The sequence below is a fragment of the Dreissena polymorpha genome, chromosome 12 (genome assembly GCF_020536995.1).
Source record: "Dreissena polymorpha isolate Duluth1 chromosome 12, UMN_Dpol_1.0, whole genome shotgun sequence".
Classification (NCBI taxonomy): Eukaryota; Metazoa; Mollusca; class Bivalvia; order Myida; family Dreissenidae; genus Dreissena; species Dreissena polymorpha.
In genome coordinates, this window is record NC_068366.1 from 14,101,499 (window position 1) to 14,126,537 (window position 25,039).

At 34.6% G+C, this 25,039-nt stretch overlaps 1 protein-coding gene across 7 annotated transcripts in view; it reads right to left on the minus strand.

Moving 5' to 3' along the window:
• LOC127853920 (uncharacterized) overlaps positions 1-25,039 on the minus strand; it is a 142,351-nt gene that overhangs the window by 49,378 nt on the left and 67,934 nt on the right. For 2 of the 7 annotated variants that reach the window (XM_052388757.1, XM_052388756.1), the window contains exons 2-3: positions 10,571-10,629; positions 9,984-10,099 (exon numbers count right to left, since the gene is read on the minus strand). The gene's annotated coding sequence lies outside the window, so the exon portion shown is untranslated. Of the gene's footprint in view, positions 1-9,983; positions 10,100-10,570; positions 10,630-17,308; positions 17,680-17,831; positions 17,934-25,039 lie in introns of those variants that run through there. The other 5 variants (XM_052388755.1, XM_052388751.1, XM_052388758.1 and 2 more) reach the window with 4 other exon arrangements.

The following is a 25,039-nucleotide window of genomic DNA, read 5'->3' on the forward strand; positions in this document are numbered from 1 at the left end:
TTTATCACTGGTTATGTCCCCCATTGAGACATATGGAGGTGAAATTACGCCCATTGTGGATTTGGTTAAATATTTGCCAAGTTACAGTTGAAATGAACTCCAATTAGAGCAGAACTTGCTTATGTAATGTTTTAGAGTTCACATTAAATCTATGCATCTGAAAAAAAAAACAGGTGTGATGCATGTGCGTCAAGTTTCACACTAAAGACGTAGAAGATTTCTTCTAAGAAGAGACGTCCTTAAAACAAAACATACAACATCAGAATGTGTCCTCCATGATTAGCCTGTGCAAACTGCACAGGCTTATCTGGATCACTACACTTTATGCACATGCATTAAATCCCATATCTCCGGAGCGTGACTCATCTGTATTCCAGGAAATTCTCAATTAATGGGATATTGGTGTATATTGTAAACTCCAACCAAGTGCAACAATAGTGTAGTAACAATGCACTTCATCAAGGTGCTGTATGATGAAATTTATGATGACCACTAGGCACAAGGGATGACCACTAGGCACAACGGATGACCACTAGGCACAGCGGATGACCACTAGGCACAATGGATGACCACTAGGCACAATGGATGACCACTAGGCACAACTGATGACCACTAGGCACAATGGATGACCACTAGGCACAACAGATGACCACTAGGCACAATGGGTTACCACTAGGCACAACAGATGTCCACTATGCACAACGGACGACCACTAGGCACAACGGATGACAACTAGGCACAACGGATGACCACTATGCACAACTGATGACCACTAGGCATAACAGATAACAACTAGGCACAACGGATGACCACTAGGTAAAACTGATGACCACTAGACACTATGGATGACCACTAAGCACAAAGGATAAACACTAGGAACAACGGATGACCACTAGACACAACATATGACCACTAGGCAAATTACATTCCAAAACATCGCACAATAAAGTGACACTATGACTGAGATACTAAGGGTCTGTTCCAGAAATGCTTACAACCTGTTTTACTCATGAAAGAAGTATAGACCCATACCTTACCATGCCCCACCCCAGTTCCGTCTCACTCAGTCGTTATAGACTAAATAATAATGACATAATGCACATTAAACAACACATTTTTCTACACTTAAGAATGCAAAATTTCACGTTCTTTGGGTCCCTATGGGTTCCTAAGCGCCGAATCAAAACAAACACAGGTAATTATTTATGGAATGTCTCCTATACCACAACCACAATATTTCAAAAAATAGGCCAGGCTCATATTTTCTCAATGTCTTGAGGTGCTTATCAAAATATCAAAATTGCCATGGCAACATAAGAATGACCATCTTTAAATAAATATTAAACCATATTCAAAGAGTTTATTTTTCAAAAATGTGAGGCCAGGTCATAGAGTTTTAGACACTTCTATTAAAATTAATATGCGGCTGAGATATACGCTATCATGCAGAGGACAGATTATCATATCCCCGACACTGGCAGACAGAATGATAAGATATTTGAACAGATTCAACATTTTTTTAAACTAATTTGTAATGTATAACCAAAATTAACAACACACAAAATAATATTTAAATATTAATTATGTCATACTGAATTTATTGAGTGGTAAAACACAAAACTTATTATTTAGAGTAGTGAATGAGTGTGACATGAAAAACAACAATTAACAATGAATCCAGACTAATAACGCGGGAATTTTAATTTAGCCAACAGAAAAGACATAAATAAACATGGTTAAAGATCTTTTCATACTATAAAGTCTACTTTTATTAGCACTGACTAAAGACACTATAGAAATGTGTCAATAGGTTGTAGACGTCCCCTTAAATGTCATTGGAAACAAAAACAATAAACACAACCTTAGGTAGAAATTATGAAGAAGGCCAATACAAGCAAGGTTACATAATACTAAAATACCTTTGGAACTGTTCCTAATCATGATCTTGACCTAACCTTGAGAGTGAAAGACATGGCTAATGCATAATACACCTTGTCTTGATATGATCATCATTTGTGCCAATTTATTTCTAACCTCCATCAAGCACGAGAAAGTCATGAGCTGCTAATGACACAACATGTCCCAGACGTTCACATGGACAGGGACAGGGGTAAAACTATAATTAAACTACGGTAAATCTTGTATTTAGAGAACACTTAAGGGAGTAACCAAAAGTGGTCTCTTAATAAAATGGTCTTTAAATAAAAAGAGGCCATTTGGGATGAATGCGGACCTTTGATTTTAAATCCAGATATGGGATTATCTCCTTTTGACACAGCGATTTCAGCTTTTTTAATCAAATGAATCTAAATATAAATAAAATGAATACAACAATTTTTTACTTAAAATAAGTTGTATTTGTTCTCTCTAATTCTAAATACAATGTAAATGGTTTGCATGGAGAATGGGTTTTTCCGACTCCAAACTCATTCTCGATTAAATTTACGTGCACTTTTACTCTTCGACACTTCCAATACCCGAATTTTCTCATTTAACGTTAATACTTTCCGTTTTGACATTTTAATTTCTGCATGTAAGCTTATATATATCTGACTCGATTATGGTACATAGGGAAATAAATAAAACACCTTGATTGAAAACTAAATAAACACGCCTGATTGGAAAATTTGCTAACACAAACGAATAAGCATAATAACAATTACATTTTTTAATGAACAGATTTAGCTACATGTTACCGATTAATAGTTAATTTTTTACACCTCTCGAGAACACTGTGAAAATGTTTGTCGCGTCGGCGCATTGTTTCTGCAATAAAATCGGCGATCAAATTTGTCACTAAACGTCCCAAATAGTAAACTCTTTAACCCGTAGACTGTTGGCAATACCTCACTGTATTATTTGACACCAAAAATTGATATGCAGTCAGCATTAACACCGGTAAGAACCGGTCATTGAGACAAAGGAAAATGGCTGGTGTGAAATCAAAACAAAGGTGTAATCGTTCATGTTATCGGCTTAGATAAACAATCAACACTGATTTGTCCCTGAACGGTCAACAGATTTACCACTTTTACCTTAAAGCGGTTGCTTAATTCAAGACTTGGGCATCAAAATACACTAAAATCAGCGGTCACTGGTTGCGTAAGACAAAAGTCGCTTAATACAATATGAAAATATAGTTAAAATACTCGAGCGGGATTTAAAGTGGTCGCATAAGACAAAAGTCGCTTAATTCAAGTGGTCGCAAGCACAAGATTGACTGTACTCATTTATTAACAAATTCAGTTAGGGTATAAAAAGAGATATATTGCAACAGGCAGAAATAACCCCAAACTTCAATATTTTCTTTATTGTAGAAAGTAAACAAACAACATTGAATACACTTCACATTTGTATCATTCATTGTACAGACGCCTACTTGTTTCTAAGATTTTCAGAATATCACAGCAAATACAAGTTCTTTGAGATAAGTTTAAAAAGGGACCATCCTTGGTTGCACAATTTTCACAACACATTTCTTTTTCAATTGACAGAATTCTATCTGCGCAATACCTGTTTGGAGGTGATATTGAGTCATTATGCAAATAAACTGCTTATGAAAGAAAATGAGCTTCAATCCAGCAAGGAATAACCGTTAAAAAGGACAGATTTCATTTTTCACAGCAATTTACAGCCTGGCTAAGGTGCATACAAACACAGCTTTAAATTTCATTTCCTTTAGAAGATAAAAGCAGGTGATTTATATTGTTGAAAAAATTGCATGTATTGTTGTGGTGAAGCTCAGTGTCTGATTTATTTTGAAATCCAAGGCAGAGTAATTTGAATTATTCATATATGATGTTACAGATGCAACACAACAAAATGTAAACAGCTAGCTGCATATGCAATTGTTTGAACAGAAAAACGTTGTCACAAGATTATACAAGTTGAAAGATTAAATAACAGTCACAAACTCTTAAAATTTCATGGCTAATTTAAGGAACCCTCTAGAACTTCACTAACTCCACTTCCACTCTCACTCTACATAGGCAAGCTTGAGGCAGGTTCGATTGCGCCTTTGGTGTTAGTCGAGGTGGATATTGATAATCACAGTGCTTACTCGCAATTATTTTAGGTTCAAATTATTTTCCTTAGCACTAACTATTTATAGTCGCATCATGCAAAAAAGGTTGGTATGCCATATGCTGTAAATAAAGGGGTATGAAAACACGTATTTAATGTACATTCAACAGACGCATTATGTTTGTGACTTGCATGCATATCATATAAACGCTGATACAGCACGCAACCTTCATTGGACATATGTTAGTCATTATAAGTTGGTTATTCATGGAATATTACTCATAATTATGTTAACTGTACTATGTGTAAACACACATAAGTATTTTGGAAAGCCTTTTCGGCATTAATAAACAATATTAATACTCAATTTCATAACAAACTCAAATTTGCAAAATAAGCTTATACATGAGTTCACAAAAATGTAAACTGCTATAAAAATCCATTTACACTTGTAAACATTTGTTTTAATAAACAAGAGATGTGTTTGTCAGAAACACAATGACCCCTATTGCGCCGCTTTGAAGCCATAAATTTGTCCTTTGACCTTGAAATATGACCTTGACCTTTCACCACTCAAAATGTGCAGCTCCATGAGATACACATGCATGCCAAATATAAAGTTGCTATCTTCAATATTGCAAAAGTTATGACCAAGGTTAAAGTTTTGACGCCGCTTTGAAGCCATATATTTGACCTTTGACCTTGAAGGATGACCTTGACCTTTCACCACTCAAAATGTGCAGCTCCATGAGATACACATGCGTGCCAAATATTAAGTTGCTATCTTCAATATTGCAAAAGTTATTGCAAAACTTTAACCTTGACTTTAACCAAGGTTAAAGTTTTGGGACAGAATTACAGACAGACAGAATGACAGACAGACAGGCCAAAAACAATATTCGGTTCCTGGGGCATAAAAAAACCAACTGTATAATTATACTAAGATTAGCATGTCAAACATATAAACTATGATTACATGCATCCATTTTGTTATAAAATACCCACTGTACAAACGAGCCTCACAGCTCTGGGAACATGGGGATTAATGCATGCCCACAGTGTTGTTGGAGATTAGCCTGTGCAGTCTGCAAAGGTCAATCAGGGACAACACTTTCCGACAAAACTGGATTTTCACTAAGAAAAAACTTCATTTCAACTGCAAATTTTATTAAAATGGAAAGTGATGTCCCTGGTTAGGCTGCGTGGACTAAAGAGGCTAATCTGGGACGCCACTTTATGCATATGTACTAAGCCCCATTTAACAGAGCTAGGCTAATATACATATGTTGGTATTCTACAATGCTTGCATGTTTTAAGGTGACTGCTTACATGTCTCATAGGCTAATATACATATGTTGGTATTCTACAATGCTTGCATAAGTTAAGGTGACTGCTTACATGCCTCATAGGCTAATATACATATGTTGGTATTCTACAATGCTTGCATGTTTTAAGGTGACTGCTTACATGCCTCATAGGCTAATATACATATGTTGGTATTCTACAATGCTTGCATGTTTTAAGGTGACTGCTTACATGCCTCATAGGCTAATATACATATGTTGGTATTCTGCAATGCTTGCATGTATTAAGGTGACTGCTTACATGCCTCATAGGCTAATATACATATGTTGGTATTCTACAATGCTTGCATGTTTTAAGGTGACTGCTTACATGTCTCATAGGCTAATATACATATGTTGGTATTCTACAATGCTTGCATGTTTTAAGGTGACTGCTTACATGCCTCATAGGCTAATATACATATGTTGGTATTCTACAATGCTTGCATGATGTAAGGTGACTGCTTACATGTCTCATAGGCTAATATACATATGTTGGTATTCTACAATGCTTGCATGTTTTAAGGTGACTGCTTACATGTCTCATAGGCTAATATACATATGTTGGTATTCTACAATGCTTGCATGAGTTAAGGTGACTGCTTACATGTCTCATAGGCTAATATACATATGTTGGTATTCTACAATGCTTGCATGATTTAAGGTGACTGCTTACATGCCTCATAGGCTAATATACATATGTTGGTATTCTACAATGCTTGCATGTTTTAAGGTGACTGCTTACATGTCTCATAGGCTAATATACATATGTTGGTATTCTACAATGCTTGCATGAGTTAAGGTGACTGCTTACATGTCTCATAGGCTAATATATATATGTTGGTATTCTACAATGCTTGCATGTTTTAAGGTGACTGCTTACATGTCTCATAGGCTAATATACATATGTTGGTATTCTACAATGCTTGCATGTTTTAAGGTGACTGCTTACATGTCTCATAGGCTAATATACATATGTTGGTATTCTACAATGCTTGCATGTTTTAAGGTGACTGCTTACATGCCTCATAGGCTAATATACATATGTTGGTATTCTACAATGCTTGCATGTTTTAAGGTGACTGCTTAAATGTCTCAAGGGACTAACACTCCAGCCTCTGGCAGGCAGTTGAATACCAATTGAGTTGAGGACTGGACTGTATGATATAATCACTAATCACACACATAAATACCTTGGGCATATTTCATATAGGTCAGTTTACTAGTATTTTTACTTTTAATATAATGAGTTGTTTACACCACAGTTTTTGGAATGCTTTCATCCCTCAACCACAAATTACACTAAGTCTTGCTGAAAGTCATCAATATGAGCATTTAATATAAACAGATTCTTGTCATGCCTTTCGAAAAATCTAAGAAAGAAATGTTCTGAGCAAAACTCATGAATATTTGGCAATAAATGTGGACTTCAGTGTGTTCACATGCTAAATATTGACAAAAACAACAAACTTTGACATCATGTGTTCCTCTGACAGCCTAATGTAAACCTAAACATCTTGTATTACCCAAAGATGCTTAGATTTCTGCCTGCCACTAGTTTGAAATCACCACCATGCAATTCTATACTAATTTGAGTCCATTAAACTGTCAATACTGGGGAGCAAGCTGCAGTCTCAATGGTGACAAATGACTCTCTGACATGCAAGGTCATATAAAGCTATATAGAATATTTTATTACATGTAAGCCTCGCTCGGGGAAAACAGAGCTTAATGCATGTGTGTGGGAAAACAGAGCTTAATGCATGTGTGTGGGAAAACAGAGCTTAATGCATGTGCGTGGGAAAACAGAGCTTAATGCATGTGCCTGGGAAAACAGAGCTTAATGCATCTGCGTGGGAAAACAGAGCTTAACGCATGTGTGTGGGAAAACAGAGCTTAATGCACGTGTGTGGGAAAACAGAGCTTAATGCATGTGTGTGGGAAAACAGAGCTTAATGCATGTGCGTGGGAAAACAGAGCTTAACGCATGTGTGGGGAAAACAGAGCTTAATGCATGTGTGTGGGAAAACAGAGCTTAATGCATGTGCGTGGGAAAACAGAGCTTAACGCATGTGCGTGGGAAAACAGAGCCTAATGCAGGTGCATAAAGTGTTGTCCAAGATAAGCCCATGCAGTCTGCACAGGCTAATCAGGGACGACACTTTTCCCCTTAATTGGATTTTAGCTGAGAAGAAATTTCCTATATATTAAAAATACTTTAAGGGTTAAGTTTCGTCCCTGACTAGCCAGTGCAAACTGCACAGGCTAATCTGGGACAACACTTTATGCATGTTCTTTAAGCCCAGACCACTGCTCATATGGTTTAACCCTTTCCGCCTTAAGATACGCATTTTGACACATTTGTAGTTCATCAGATAATTTAAGACCTTTCTTACAAGATTCAAATTTTAAAGTCTTCATTTCCAACCCTAAATTATACTGATGAGCAGCAAACAGCATAAAACCTGAACAGACTGTGAGTAACTCGTAGGCTGTTCTGGTTTTATGCTGTTTGCACATAGCCATTTTCACTTTGCTTCTGAGTGGGAAAGGGTTAAACCTAATGTTTGTGTAGAACAATACAAGCACATAGGTTGATAATCAGAGGGGGTTCTGGTGGGGGACAGGAGGGTTAACTGAGTCACCTGTTTAGATTGTCTGCACAGATTATTTTACTGAATTCTAATTATAACAAAATTCACTAACGTTTTGCTATATTTCACATACAAAATTTGTAACAGATTGTATGGATGATTTTTGTATTTAATATTTTCTATAAACAAAATGTTTATATAATCTAAATAATGTTATCCATGTCTGAATTAAAATTAATTTTTGTTATGACTTTATCCAAATTGGCAATTATGTCATTGTAACCCACTTTCAAAAATGCATACTAAAAGAAAACAAGATATGTGTTTGTCAGAAACACTATGTCCCCTACTGCGCCGCTTTGAAGCTATATATTTGACCTTTGACCTTGAAGGATGACCTTGACCTTTCACCACTCAAAATGTGCAGCTCCATGAGATACACATGCATGCCAAGTCGCTATCTTCAATATTGCAAAAGTTATGGCAAAATGTTAAAGTTGGAGCAAACAAACAAGCAAACAAACCAACCAACAGACAGGGCAAAAACAATATGTCCCCCACTATAGTGGTGGGTGGGGAACATAAAAAGAAATATCTATCTTTAATGCATCTGCTATCAATCTGGCACATTGCGATTTGTAATAGTATGTTGAATGCTTCCCACATTACTCTTGACATTTCATAATTTAGACTTCTACCAAATCAATTTAAGTGAATCTTTTTAGACGCAAGTGCACAATTATGAATATTAAATTGCTCATTCCAAGCCACAATAAAGGGCAAGGTATGTTAGCCCTGTAATAAGCATAATTACAGGTTGCTGGTCTTTAATTAAATAGAAATTGCTCTTTTGGCTCTTCAAAGAGCAATCTCTTATTCAATCAATGCAAGTAGAAGCTGTTAACATTCAATCAGCGAGTGTTATGCTGTACTTATTAAAATTGTATTCAAAACCAATGGCATCACAGGAGCCTACCTATTAATTAGCATATTTTCCCTTTGTGATGACAACTGATCTGATTTCAGGACAATAAGTATTATTAGTAAAATTTACGAGAGTGAAGAGTTGTTTTATTTAATTTTTGGTGAAAGGTATCAACTTGTGCTATATGTACACAAAATTAAAGGTTATTGATTGCTTAAAAAAAATGCTTATTGTCGATATGTGCACGCCGTCCCGTCAAAGAAAGATAATTAGGTAATGTCTTTAGAATGTTCGAAATATCATCGATAGATGTATATCTACATGTACATAAATGCAATGACAAGTTATATCATAAGAGCACTCCATGGCACTCCATGGACCGAGCAAACACAGATATATGAAGGTTATGCAGTGTATGTATAATAAACTTTGTCTTTCTTCTGAGACCAAGACAAAAACTGTGAAAATCGTCAAATTTTCTATCACATGGTAAATAGGTATCATTTACATGTTACTTGTAAAATATGTAAAACATTGTTTTGTCAGCTGAACAGATAATTATATTACATACTATTGTGAGCATACACTCATGCAGTGCTGCAGAATATTTCCTCAAATGAGAAGGCAATCCTATGTCAATATACAGTTTAAACAGTGGTTCAGGAGAGTAAATAGTGTAACTGTGACGCTAACTTAAATAAATATGGTAAAACAGCATACAGTATGTTTTATTCAAATATTGACATACTCAGCTCTGCAGCTGGGCTAGTATGAATAGAAATTGTGGTCAATGTTTGTAAATGCTCTGCATCAACATTGAGGCATTATATGTATTCACTAATAGGCCCTAAGCCACTGTGTAATTCTGGTCACACTTTGTATGAGCCTTCTAAAGATCAAAACAGAAACACAGTTTGATTTACATGGTGTGCATTAACACATTAATAATAACATGCATACATTCTTTGCTTCTTATGATTGAGTCTATACGGCTAAAACAAGATGGGGTCAATTTTCTCTGGGGTTATGTAAAATTAGTATTCACATGTTTGATTGGTCTAACTACTACAATTCTGTAGGTTACAATATACTAAATACCTGAGAAAAATTATGCTTTGCTTTACTGTAAAAAAACACACTAATGTCCTCTTGATGTAACTTGAACACATGTTTTCAGTTCATGACACTCTTTGCTAAGTTAATATGTTCTGGACCTGTAAGGGAAAGCATTGATATTCACTAAGAAATCAAGTTATGTTCTAAGGTTGGAGACTACAGCTGGAAGCCTTGTGCTACGACGACGAGTTAAAATCATTAAAAAGTAGCTGAAAATAAGATGTGTTTGTGAAACACTATGCCCCCCCCATTTATTTGACCTTTGACCTTGAAGGATGACCATGACCTTTTACCACTCAAAATGTGCAGCTACATGAGATACACATGCATGCCAAATATCAAATTGCTATCTACAATATTGCTAAAGTTATGGCCACTGTTAAAGTTTGACGCAAACAAACCAGCAAACAGGCAGGGCAAAAACAATTATTATGTCCCCCAGTATAGTCTGGGGAACATAAAAACAGTGATCTATACATAACTTTTTTAATCGAGGCAAATAACACAGAATTATAGTCAAAACACACCCATTAAGCCATCAAATAATTGTATTGTACACTAAAGCATACCTTATAAAGTGGTCAGAATGGTCAGTGTGGGTTGTCATCTTGTCCATCCCCTGGTCAGTCTGAAATACATGATAAGGTATATTAAACAGTTAATAGTGATAGCAGCCAAGCCTCCCATAATATGATTGTATGTAACTTGTACATGAAATGCCATATGTCAAAACAAGCACTTATCTTTGAATGGTAGGTAACTGTGAAATACACCCATCATAAACTGAAAAGTTTCTGTCAAAAAACTGTGACATGCATGCAGTACTTAATAAATACAGACATTGAAAACTGTCTACTTTTACTTTTATGTCATTGTTCACACAAATCATGATGTGTGACACATTCCTGAAGATGGCCAATGTAATCAGGGGAGATTAAAAAAAAATTCTATGTCTGCCACAAATAAACCATTTCAAAATGTAAAGAAAACCTGGAAAAACATAAATATGATTTTTAGGAATATTATCACATTTTTATCTGCTTGCGATCATCTCATCATAGTAAAAAAGTTACACAAGAGTTAAGCCCAAGTCTCAATATTGCGGGTTGAGAACCGTGATGATGCGTATAATTTTTTAACGCGGTCACACTATTTTCTGGTGCCGCCCCTGTTGAAGCCGGTCAACAAACCGGCAAGTCCCAGTCAACCCCGGACTAGCTACGGTTTATCCCGGTGAAACCCCGGCAGAGCCACGGTTGTCACCAGTATGCCGAGGTGGAGCCCCGTTGAAAGCCAGCAGCGTCCCGGCAGATCCCCGATCTCCCCGGCAGATCTGTAACTCTAACGGCACTCACTGAGCTATACCGGCATAAGACCCCGGCAGAGCTATGGCAACACCCCTTTTTAACCCCGGTCGTCACCGGTTATGCCCAAGCAGAGCCCCCGTGAATGCGGTGGCGTCCTCCCAGAGCGCAGGTTTACCGATGTACTGTGGCTATACCAGGACTCTGCCGGCATTCAACAGGGCACCACCGGCGACAACCTGGGCGTTGCCGTAGCTCTGCCGGGGTCTTAATGGGCCCCTGTGGAGCTATGGTGCTGTCCCAGTTGTTCCCAGTGCCATCCAGGTTGTTTCCGGTTCTGCCCCGGTTGTTGCTGGTCCTTCCCGGTTCATCCCAGAGGTATTAAATAGTTTAATACTTGTCGTCCCCGGTGGAACCCCGGTTCATCCCAGTAGATCCCGGATCACGCACCAGGGCTCTGCCGGAATCATAGTGAGACTGGGCCTTTATCCAAATGGCCTTATTGATTATGCAACTCAGCTCACAGTTCATGTGCAACTTAAGTATGAATGCCAAATACAATAATATCAATGTTAATGAATATGTTGCATTCCATTTTGACACAAAATCAAATGCAAGTATAAAATATCCTGAATAGGTATAAAGCTATATTTGTTCACAGTATTTCTCATAAAAAAATAATTTTCCTCATTCAGCATGTCTTCAAAAAAACTTACTTGGTTTAAATGACACTTTGGTAAATTGACTGCAAGCAGAAAGATTTATGATAAGAGCCTCACTCTGTGAAAAAGGGGTTTAATGCATGTGCGGACTGCACAGGCTAATCTGGGATGACACTTTATGCACATGCATTCAACCCCTTTTTCACAGAGCATGGCCCATATTATTAGTTTGATTAATTTTGTAGGCTGTATATCTCCAACAAAACAATTGAAATCTGTTATATTTGCAAAGGAAAATTTATATCATACAAGATAAATAAATTACAAGTGTGATTTAAGGTTCATGTAGAGGCTTCATTTTGAAAAATGTGGGACCCCAAGCATTGAACTCAAATTTGACTAAAGGAAGAGTGCCACATTGAAAATGTATGCATATATGCTTTAAAGGATGTTTTTCCTTCAAACTGCTACCAATTTTGTACATCAACGTATCATAACATCAACAAAATCAATCAAAATACAAAGCAATTTTAACACTAAAATATACATTATTTTCAAAAATCTGAATCATGTTTATTCAACGTATTTCGGTGGAAAAGTATAGCACTAGTGAATAATATCGACATTGACGAGGGCAAGTTACGCTTGAATAGTAAAAAAAGTTTACATATCTAGAAATATCAAAACTCGAACACATGTTATTTCATCACCATGGGGGCAGCCATTTTTAAATTAATAACATAGAAAGAAACATGGTTAAAACTCACTGATTGCCTAATTGACATTCCAAACGGTTGACAATGAAAATTGCATTGGATTGTAATCTTTCCGTTGATGTTTGCAAACTGCACGATCAGACCTCATAAACACTCAAAAAAATAACTATGTAAGAAGCATTTCACCAATGTTTACAATTGTTGTTGAATCACATGTACTTATATTATTGCTCATAAAATTTTACGCTTACAGACTGACAGAAAGATCTATACGTAACTCCGTTCAATTCATCACGGTATACTATTCTATTGATAATATATAATAATACATCGCTTTAACAATCTAAAAGTAGAAATAATTCTTTTAAACAAAGTTTTTAATAACGAAAGTGAAAACAACAGAATTTGGATGGATATTCTGTGAGATGCACTTCGGCTCCAGAAAAACAATACAAATAAACTAAAAAAGACGTGTGGGGGACAATTTTCAGCTGGAAAATATTTGAAATAGGGTAAGTGATGATATCTCTACGTGGTCATTTCTGTTATTTAGTGCGATCTCTTGCTGATTAATGTTAATAGTTATTTTACTAGTTGCGAACCAACTGTCAAAATAAGTATGTGTTTTCTCAGGTATGTGTATACACATACCCGGTTTTCTCACCACTGCACGTGGTTTCGACCGATTTGTTTTGCACGTTTTTCTACGGAGCACAGCGAGGGCCACGCTTTCAAAATGGGTAGAAGGAATCGAATTATATAATCAATCGGTTTGCCAATTTCTTTATATTCCTTTACAATTTTATATGTCGTCTGCAATCTATTTCAATTTGAGATGGTTTAAAATTTGCAATTTGGTTGAGAGGTTAATAACAAAATTATTAAGCCCTTGAAATAGAATTGTGACTCTTATTATCCACCATACCTGGATTTTTATAAAGTAGTTACGTTTTAGTTATTTTTAGAACTTTGTTTAGGAAATTTATCCAAAAAAGGCAGTTGAACAAAAACTCATTTGTTGTTTTATGACAATAATTTTCTGTGAAGTGTTGCTAACTTGATCTTGTATATGTATATAGCTTTGTATTTATTCAACTTAAGGTAGTGCATATCCTTCCTAACTTTAGATTGAGATTTTGTAAATTAGTGTAAAACTGTATTGGTTTTAAACCAAAATATGAATAAAGCACACAAATATTGAATGTCAAAAATGTGTTTATGTTATTCTATCCGTCTTAAGCTTTAAAATGATATTTAGTTTGAACATATTGTACCACATTGAATGAAGAAAAACCAAAGTGAAGTTTTAATAAATTTTATCCCTCCCATGAACCTTAAAATTATCAAAAGTTGACACCCTCCTTCTTAACCCTACTCCTCTGAATATTCAAGCCTTTTACAACTTAATGGTCAGCTCAAGTGATGAAGTACCTTTAAGAGAAATTATTAGTCCATTAATCAAACTGCCTTCCATTACATGATTGGTGTAGGTAAATTACTGTCTGTAATGGTTATGTCAATAATGATCATAATGAACGCTTTCTAAATCAATTACACCAATAATAGTATTCAATAACAAAGACTGTGTTGTGTACAACATTTATAGGATAAAGTCCTCGGTTAGGTTTCAATGGAAGTTTGTTTTTATTTTCCTATTAATTACAAATTTAGTAGTTTTTAATCTATGTTAACTCTGATAAAATATCATTGGGTTAGTTTTTAAGTGGTCATTAATCACAATTAACATGCATATACTCTCTGAAGATAAGTGTGCTACTTTAGCCAGTTTCAAAGGGCTATTTTAAATAGTGTACATGTCACTACCATTAACAGCACTTTGGTATTTAAGAGTTTAAATGACACCTAAATGCCTGACCTTTGAAATCCAGTACTAAGTGAGTTGCCTCCCTAAATAAAACACATAAAGGAGGCTGTCACTATGTGAAAGCTGGGATTGTGAATAGAGGCATAATAGTGTTGACTCTTTAGCACTTAGATAAGTATTTTTATGCATTTGTAATCCCATAGAAAGATAAAATTTAATTAATGACATTTCTTACTAGATTCAAGTTTTAAAGGCTTCATTTCAAACCCTTACACACTGATGAGCAGCAAACAACATAAAACCTGAACAGACTGCGAGTTACTCCCAGGCTGTTCTGGTTTTATGCTGTTTGCACTTTGCCTCTAAGTGAGATAGGGTTAAGTAGAAAAAATGTTCAAAACAAATTATTAAACAATGCGTAGCTTTCTTTTTCGTTAAACAGTATAATGATAACATTATAACCCATAAAACGTTACTTCTTACATATTATATCTAACATTCTTATACTGACATGTTAATGGGCAAATCATCTTGATATTTCGGAGCACTTGACTCTTTCCCACTCAGAAGCAAAGTAAATAGAGAATATTATGTGAGTATTCGATAAAGATCAAGTTTATCATGCGAGGCTTAGAACTGATGTAGCGCGAGGCTTGCCGAGCGCTGACATGGTTCGGGCCGAGCATGATAAACTTGATCTTTATCCAAAACTCACATAATATTCTATTTATCCTATTATTTTGTGGTCGTTTATCGTTCAAAAAGAGTAAAAATACTTTAAAATTCAAAGAAACAGCGCTGGTTTTCCAAGTTGACTCCGAAGTGTTTGTTTACTTCAACGTCATCATTTGCTATGACGTCACATTGAAACATATAGTGTTCTTAAGATAGAGATCGGAAAACCATGGTCTAAAAAAAGTGATAGTATAAAGGTAAAGTTTATACTATCGTTGTTATACTATTGATTTTCGTCTGGTAATAGGATAAAAATAGATATGTGCAAACAGCATAAAACCATAACAGCTCCCAGTCTGTTCAGATTTAATTCTGTTTGCTGCTCATCATTATCTTAGGGTTGGAAATCAGAAGCCTTTAAAACTTGAATCTGGTAAGAAAGGTCTTTAATTAAATTTAACTTTCTAAGGGTCTACAAACACGTCATAATATGTATTTAATTGGGAAAGGGTTAAAATATAGATGCTGGCTTTGATTATTAAATATCACCTAATTTATTCGGTAGTTTAACAGCATTTGAGCCTAGCTGTGCAAAAACAGGGTTTAATGCATGTGCCTAAAGTGTCGTCACAGATTAGTCTGTGCAGTCCACGCAGGCTAGTAAGGGATGACACTTTTCACCTGAACTGGATTGTCACTAGGACGAGACTTTCTATTAACAAAACATAAAGTAAGAGGAAAGTGTTGTACCTAATTTTCCTGTGTGGACTGCTTAGTACAAAATATAATAAAGGGCAATCACTCTTAAAATAATAGGAACAAAAGTAAGAGTTTTTGTGCACTGAACTTACACTCAAAGACATGTACATACCTATTAAGTTTCAAATTGACTCCTCTTTAAGTTTTAGAGGAAATAAATTAAAACATAAAAATAAACACAGACCATGTTGTTATCTTTGTTTGAAAAAGGGGCATGACTTATGTATTTTTTTCATGGGATCAAAATAAAGGAACATGCACAACTTTATATAATAAGGAACAATATATGCATGTGTTTGCATGTTGTACATGAAAAATGTAGGATACCTTAACACAAGTTTTGTTCTACAGACAGACGGACTTCCAACTTCCATGGCATTTCCAGTAATGGGGAGGGGGGAGGGGTATATAACTATATAAACTAGAATAATCTTACATAAACATAACTTTTAACACATAAGCAAAAATGCCCAAATTAAATTCTGGACCACAGTTTTCTGCATTTACAATTTAATCCATGAACTTACTTATCAACATTTTAAACTTTAAACAAGCGATGTGTTTGTGAAACACTATGTCGCCATATATTTGACCTTAGACCTTGAAGGATGACCTTGACCTTTCACCACTCAAAATGTGCAGCTCCATGATATACACATGCTTGCCAAATATCAAGTTGCTATGTTCAATATTGCAAAAGTGTACATTAAATGAGCGATTTTGACCCATATATTTGACCTTTGACCTTGAAGGATGACCTTGACCTTTCACCACTCAAAATATGCAGCTCCATGAGATACACATGCAAAATATGAAGTTGCTATCTTCAATATTGCAAAAGTTATGGCAAAATGTTAAAGTTGGAGAAAACAAAGCAACAAACAAACAGACAGGGCAAAAACAATATGTCCCCCACTATAGTGGTGGGGGACATAAACATGATCACTTAATTATGTTCCATTGAAGTATTCAAATAAGCAATATACTGTTTGTTCTTTCTCTGTTCCAATATATAACACACACATTTTTTTAAAGTCACACATTGACAAGTGACATGTTGAAATAAAAATAACTATAAAGTAATCCAGATAAAAGCAAGAAGTGCAGATTTATGAAGCATGTAATGGTATCTACATATATTTTTACTCATATATGTATTTGGGTAAAATGGGCTGGAAACAAATAATAGATGAATTTGAGATAAATTCACAAAATATGGAAATGTAAATCATAAACCATTTAGAAATGTGGGCTTTCTTGCGCAGTTTTCATAAAAAGTGACTTTGTGGATAAAAGTATATTAAAACAGAGAAAATAACAACTTTAAATTTAAAAGTAAACAAATATATTTTAGATTAACACTTACTTGTTCACAATGTTAACATCCTATGGTTTACATGAACATAGTATTTGCTCTTATAAGTTTGCAAAGAAAGGAATATCCTTTCAAACAAAGAAATATCCACTGAAGTAACATCTCAGTTCTGATTTTGCCTCTTTATTTCAAGCCCCTTGCATCAACGGAAAAACTAAGTTTTGTTAATCCACATAATACTCCTCACTTTGACTTGTAATTGCTTACTGCTGACCCATTTATTAAACTGATGTGCTCGAAACTCAGTACGAAATTCCATCGACATCCTTTTGTATGCAAATAATGGACAGGTGACAAGTACATCAACAATGAAATCACCTGTAATTTGCCTATAACCGCCACCAAACACACTCCATTGGCCCCCTTACAAGACAGATACACGTATGTTTGCTATTATTGCTTATCATTACAAGTACCATAATTTCAGATCACTGAGTATTATTGCTTATCATTACAAGTACCATAATTTGAGATCACTGAGAACAAAGAACGTGACACACATTCATTATCTTACAACAGTGTCTCCAGATGATGACTCCAATTTACAAGCTCAAGAGTGATAGTGAAGACAGCTCCATATTGAGCTTGCTGCTTATTTAACCCTTTGCATGCTGGGAAATTTGTCGTCTGCTAAAATGTTGTCTGCTGAATTTCTAAAATTAGCATTTTCTTATATTTTTTTTCAAAGAATACTATCAGAATAGCAAACAGTTTGGATCCTGATGAGACGCCACATTCTGTGGCGTCTCATCAGGATCCAAACTGTTTGCAAAGGCCTTCAAAATTCGGTTCCAGCACTGCAAGGGTTAAAGCCATTTGTGCAGCCTTTATGTGCTTAAACTTCAAAGGTTAAACCATGAAAACTAAAAAATTATTTATATGAGCCTCGCTCTTAGGAAAAGCGGGTTTCATGCATGTGTGTAAAGTGATGTCCTTGATTAGCCTGTGCAGTTTGCACAGGCTAATCAGGGATGTCACTTTCCATCTAAACTGGATTTTTACTAAGAAGTGACTTCCTTTCAACGAAAAATACTATAAAAGCAGAAAGTGTTGACCCTCTTGAGCCTGTGCAGACTACAATTAATCTGGGACGACACTTTATGCACATTCATTAAGCCTGATTTTCCTAGAGCGTGCCTCGATACAATATTATGTATAAAATCTCATATATTATCCAGAATATGTGTATCATCCACCAAGCAAGAAAAGATTCTATGCAAATCAGTTCAAAATAAAACAATAATGGCAATTGCACAATCCTCTACAAAACAGAAAGTTAAACATTTCCCACAGATAAGTCACACGATTTTAAAGAGCAAACAAATGTTGAAGCAATTTTTTTAATTTTTACATGAAACCCCACCTGCACCCTCCAGAGAAGTTAAACAACACCCCTGTATAGTGGATTGACACCTATGATGCTTTCATGTGATAAGCATACATACTTCCCCGCTCAATTTTCTGCCCTGTCCCAACATAAAATGAAGATATTGTCCCAAACTGAACTTGAAATGTTGACACTTTCATGTGCTGATAAAACTTAAGTTGAAGTTCATTCAGCGATTCTTAAAAAACTTTGAATATTGTGTATAAGAGTTCTCTTTAAAACCTAAACAAGATGCGTTTGTTTGTTGAAATCAAATGTGTCAGTGTGTATGATAATAGCAGTGTTTGTATGCATCTATAAAACTTAGCATTTTATATAATCCTGATTACGGCCTTTCAAGTTTGTGCATATAAAGAAAACCTTTGAAATGATGATAACAGAGAAAATGATATTCAAAAACAACATTTTTGTTGTTCATGTGTTAAACCGCACTTATCATGATACTTATATAATTATGCATGTTACAATAATTCATAAGTAAATTTATGTAATCATTTTAGTCACGGTCACATACTTAATAATTTCATATCTTCTTAGCAATCAGGAGGTCCTTGATTCGATCACCACCATGGAAGTGCTTCAAGATCTTCTTTGAAGACTCAAAGTACTGGATCTACCCAGCAAAAAGACTTGAGAGTGTCAATAAGCCTTAAGCTTTTGATGAAAATGGTCTTAGAAAAATAAGTTTAAAATCAATCATTTTAGTGTATATTTTGCTAAATTGTGAACAGCAGTCACTATAAGTCGAAAAATTCAGTTTCCGCACAGAAGAACAAGTACAATCAAGTCACAGTACACAATTTCTTTACATACACACACTTATTATGAAAAAACAAATACACAAAAAAAGCATACAATTTTTATTTTTACAAACCTTGCTATATACTGTAATATTTATCCAGTTATGACTATTTATTTCAATTATGTTAACTTTTGACCACATAATTTCTTCAGTTCATTAGAGCACAATCACAAATACTTAAATTGCTTTTTATTATATTACATTTAATAAATTAAAGAAAGAAAACCATATCCAATAAAGCAACATTAAAACACTAAAGTTATTAACATGAAATAAAAAGTGTCAAAATGAAAACTCTTGTTTTACACCAAGTCCACAGAAAGGCCTTAAGGGTACATAGATTAAAATGTCAAAGTTTGCTCCATTTACTACCAAACCTTTTATCATACAAATATCTTACAAAATATCACAAATGTCTGCTTTTATTTTCTTTATTTGTAGCCAGCAATCTTTGTTGATGTAATATTGGACATCTCACAATGAAATCAAGATTTTTAACTGATAACATTTTGGGGCATTTTAAGCCATGATAATCTCTGCTAATTGGCGTTATTAACCCGAAAGGTTGACTTCTTAAGAAGATTATGTTACATTTCCTTTATTTAATAGAGTAATTTCTTTTCATATCCTTAAATTTAGTTCTAATAAAGTCAAGTGTATTAATCCTACATTCCTCTTGAAATATCATGAAGCACATTACTAACCTACTTGAAATCATTATTTTAAAATCTTAGAACATCATAACAAACTGTAACACAAAAAGCAAAACATATTGTCTTTATTTGTGATTGTTATTTTGTTTGCAGCATTCAACATTAATTACTTCATAATTTATCGCCTTTTTAAAATGCGTTAATCTCAGGCCACATTAAATGAATCGGATCTTTTTCAGATCTGCCGCACCTGAAATTCTTAAATGCAGACTTCACAGGCTAATCATCTGAGACAAAATGTTACACCTTTACACACATGCATTAAGTTCATTTTTCCCAGAACGAGGCTCAATTTGTTATGAGGATAGCAGATCATTGTTATGGGGACAGCAGATCATTGTTATGAGGACAGCAGATCATTGTTATGAGGATAGCAGATCATTGTTATGAGGACAGCAGATCATTGTTATGGGGATAGCAGATCATTGTTATGAGGACAGCAGATCGTTGTTATGAGGACAGCAGATCGTTGTTATGAGGACAGCAGATCATTGTTATGAGGACAGCAGATCATTGTTATGAGGACAGCAGATCATTGTTATGAGGACAGCAGATCGTTGTTATGAGGACAGCAGATCATTGTTATGAGGACAGCAGATCATTGTTATGAGGACAGCAGATCATTGTTATGAGGACAGCAGATCATTGTTATGAGGACAGCAGATCATTGTTATGAGGACAGCAGATCATTGTTATGAGGACAGCAGATCATTGTTATGAGGACAGCAGATCGTTGTTATGAGGACAGCAGATCATTATTATGAGGACAGCAGATCGTTGTTATTAGGACAGCAGATCGTTGTTATGATGACAGCAGATCGTTGTTATGAGGACAGCAGATCGTTGTTATGAGGACAGCAGATCGTTGTTAGGAGGATAGCAGATCGTTCAAGTGTTACAAAGTGAGGACAGCAGATCGTTCAAGTGTTACAAAGTAATGACAGCAGATCGTTCAAGTGTTACAAAGTGAGGACAGCAGATCGTTCAAGTGTTACAAAGTAATGACAGCAGATCGTTCAAGTGTTACAAAATGAGGACAGCAGATCGTTCAAGTGTTACAAAATGAGGACAGCAGATCGTTCAAGTGTTACAAAATGAGGACAGCAGATCGTTCAAGTGTTACAAAATGAGGACAGCAGATCGTTCAAGTGTTACAAAGTAATGGGAATATCATAAGTATCTTATCCTGAGATTTGTACTTGGTACCTTATCTGCTGCAAACATTGACTGTCACATATCTTACATGAGCAAGATCTACTGTAGAGGTAAGTAAACATTTAAATAGGGCCAATAATCTGAGAGGTACAAGATTAGACTTTATTGCAAGTACACAATGTCTTGTTGAAATAATACATTACAGTATCAAACCTGTGAAATTTTCAGAGATAACAACAGAGAGATAATGAAATATAATTCTAAAGTTATATTTAATGTGTGATACAAGATGCCATTTAATTTATAGTGACAGCGTCTGTGATGCAATTTTCATATTTTGTAATGACGCATGAGGCGAAAACAAAAAAATACATCAAGATATGCTTTCCTGATATGAAAAAATCAATTCTTGATATCAAGAAATCGCTTTTGCTATCAAGAAATAATTCTTATTCTTTTGATAGCAAGGTATTGAATAAAAATATCAAATCTTTATTGAAGAAATAAAATTCTTGACATCAAGCATTTAACCCAATTGCTTGTTTCAAAATATAGGTGTTTTCTATCTAAATATAGAACATCCACAAATAGTTATACATTCCAGATAAAAGATGAGCAATTAAATATAATAAAATATTGTTTAAATGCTAAAGCATACATTTAAACAATATATAATGGTTTATAATGTTCAATTCATATTATCTTAAAATGCCAACTGTTCCCTTACCGGTATATCAAACCAAGTCCCTCAGTCTGACATAATCTCCGTTTTGAAAATTGTAACAGATGAAGATATTGCACAAAATTCAACAGGACACTGTCCCGGGAACATGTTGCTTTTAATGTCAAAATAAGAGCGAAACTCCCCATTGAATATTATAATATGATTATCATGAGTGGTTTGCCACTGTTTCTGGGTGCAAACCTCCTATGTTGATTTTTCAAGAGGCCTATAATGTTAGCATAGCATGCTTTTCTGATATCAAGATATTAAAGCGGGTATATACGATCTTATCAAATATTTATTAAATGTGTAAAAAACTTATTATACATATATTTCAATATAAACTAAAATAAAAGTTAAGAAGAACATGTGTCGAAAAATGCTAAATAATTAGCCAGATATTTAATTCTGAAATCGAAAAAGGCTGTACAGCCGAATTCGCCAGCATGTATATCATGTTTGTACGATGTGAATCTAAATTTAGTTTAACGGTTCATTTGAAATTCCTGCAGCGATATCGATTCATACGACACACGAACACTTACTAAAAAGACGAATGCATCGGTTATTGTAGGAAAATAATTACGAATTATCTTCGTCACAATCGGCTCGGGGCGCTAATTTGTATTTGCTGCATTTTATGAAATTCGTCTTAAATGTATCAATTTTCTTGCATATTGTGTGTTATTATTACATATTTGTATCAATATTTTACAATTCAGCACATATAAAAATCGTATATACCCGCTTTAATTTTTTGATATCAAGACAATATTTTCTGAATCAATAATATTGATATCAAAATATTGTCAGTTTTTATTGATATCAAGAATTAGATTTTTTAAATCAGAAAATCATTTATGGATAAAAAAATTATTGATATAAGAAAATATGACAGATTTCTTGATATCAAAAAATGATTTTCTAATGTCAAACAAACTTAGGCTTCATATCAAGAAATACTTAATTTATCAACAAAGATTCAAATGGTGCCTCATAATGATGAGTCATGATTGCAATTAAAACAAGCAAATTTCTTGAATTTATTTCCCCAGGCAATTCAAAATTTATGACAGACAGACGAACAGAATTACACACGGACAAGTTTTGGGAGGGATAATAAGACAGCATAACATTGTACAAGATGGCATATAAACTATTGAGAGAAATTAACAAACATGACAGATCAAAGGGATCAGAAGTTCATATAAATTATTTAAAACATTAGACCATGTAAATTGTTCTTTTGCAGAAAATATTCACTTTAATTATATTATTGCAGAGAACCAGTTTCCAATCAATATAATTGTTCTGGTCAAAAGGAATTTAATAATTGATGTAATTGACTGAAACATGAGTAATACAGTTCTGCATCTGTTATGTTTGTTTGAAATGATTACCTATGAGGATTAGAATGGAACTAAAATTGACATTTAAGTAGACAAATAAGCCCGCCATGACTCATTATAAACATACACAACACCTGAGCACAGGTAAATTCAATCTAAACATTGTGTTGTTTGCTATTTCACACGGACCAAACACAAAACAAGAGCTGTTTCCATCAGAAGACATATGCCCCCGAAAAACGCTTTTTCGAAACCTGAACGCAGATTTCGAAAAATAAACGCGGACCCTGCATTACTCCACTCCACAGGTTGTTAGCAGTGTGGCTATGATATTATTTAGTAAATACATCATTTTGAATGAAAAATAATCAAATTACAACGAAAAATCAACTGCTCTGAAAAAAAAAAATTCAATATCAAATATATACATAACAAGGTATTCAACTCAAAATGACCCGAAAACAGGGTGCATCCTATTACTTCATCAGTAATTGTGCAGGGATTTCCACGAACTCGGTCTTATTAAACGCAGAACTGATTTTCTTTCTGGAAATGTACATATCTTGCAATATTTTTACAAATGCTGGGTCAAATTTTAAGAAAAAACATGATGCACAACTCGAATGACCTACAGTACTCGTCATCGTTCTGACCCTATTCAAGTATGAAATCTTTATTCAAAATGATGTATTTACTAATTATTATCATAGCAACACGTAAACCACCTGTGCTCCACTCTAAAGCCAACCATTTTCATATGCTTATATGCAGGGATCATTTATTTCCGCAACATCAATCGGTCTGGATATAAATGGAGAAAAAATATCCGAAAATTTATATCCGAAATCATGACAAATTACGTTAAAATATATTCCTTTGATTTTGCCATTCATGAAGGTGGTATAATAAATGTACAAGTAAAATTCCCTTAGGCTTTTTTAAAACTGAACATACAAGTTTTCTCAACTGGTTTTATCATTTGCTATTTTATTGTTGTTTCGTGTGCTGTTTTATCAGACTTTTTTTCATCGTTGTCAATATCATTAATCCGTGCAAAGCTATACCGATGTTTTAAATCGTTGTCGACTCGATAATAGCTTACAAATATGCACTGAACCAAACAAATGTCTGTGCGTAGGTTGGCTACTGACAATAACAAACCAAATAATTAAATAATGCGTGTACGTTATAGTTAGTTGTCAAATAACCCACGGCCGATAGTTTAGATTCGTAGGGATTAAATCACGAGAGTGAAGCATTTGAAACCACGCATCTAATTTTCCGGTCGTGAGTTATTCAACAACAAACTATTAAGTACACAAATTATTTTGATTCTAACACGGTTTTACTAAAGGTTTATACAATGTATATTATTTTTCTTGTGTATTATTTTATGTGAAGTTCCGCCCATAAAAATAACTTTCGGCTGTTCTGTCGATCAGAAACGAGACTTTAATTTATAATTATATTACCGGATTATTACGCTGGTGGAAAATGTATCAGCATGTTGTTTTTTTTTACAGCGCGTGCTTTCAGACGCGTCTTTTCGGATGCGTCTTTAATCCGCTGTTCACAAGTTTTTGATTCTCCTG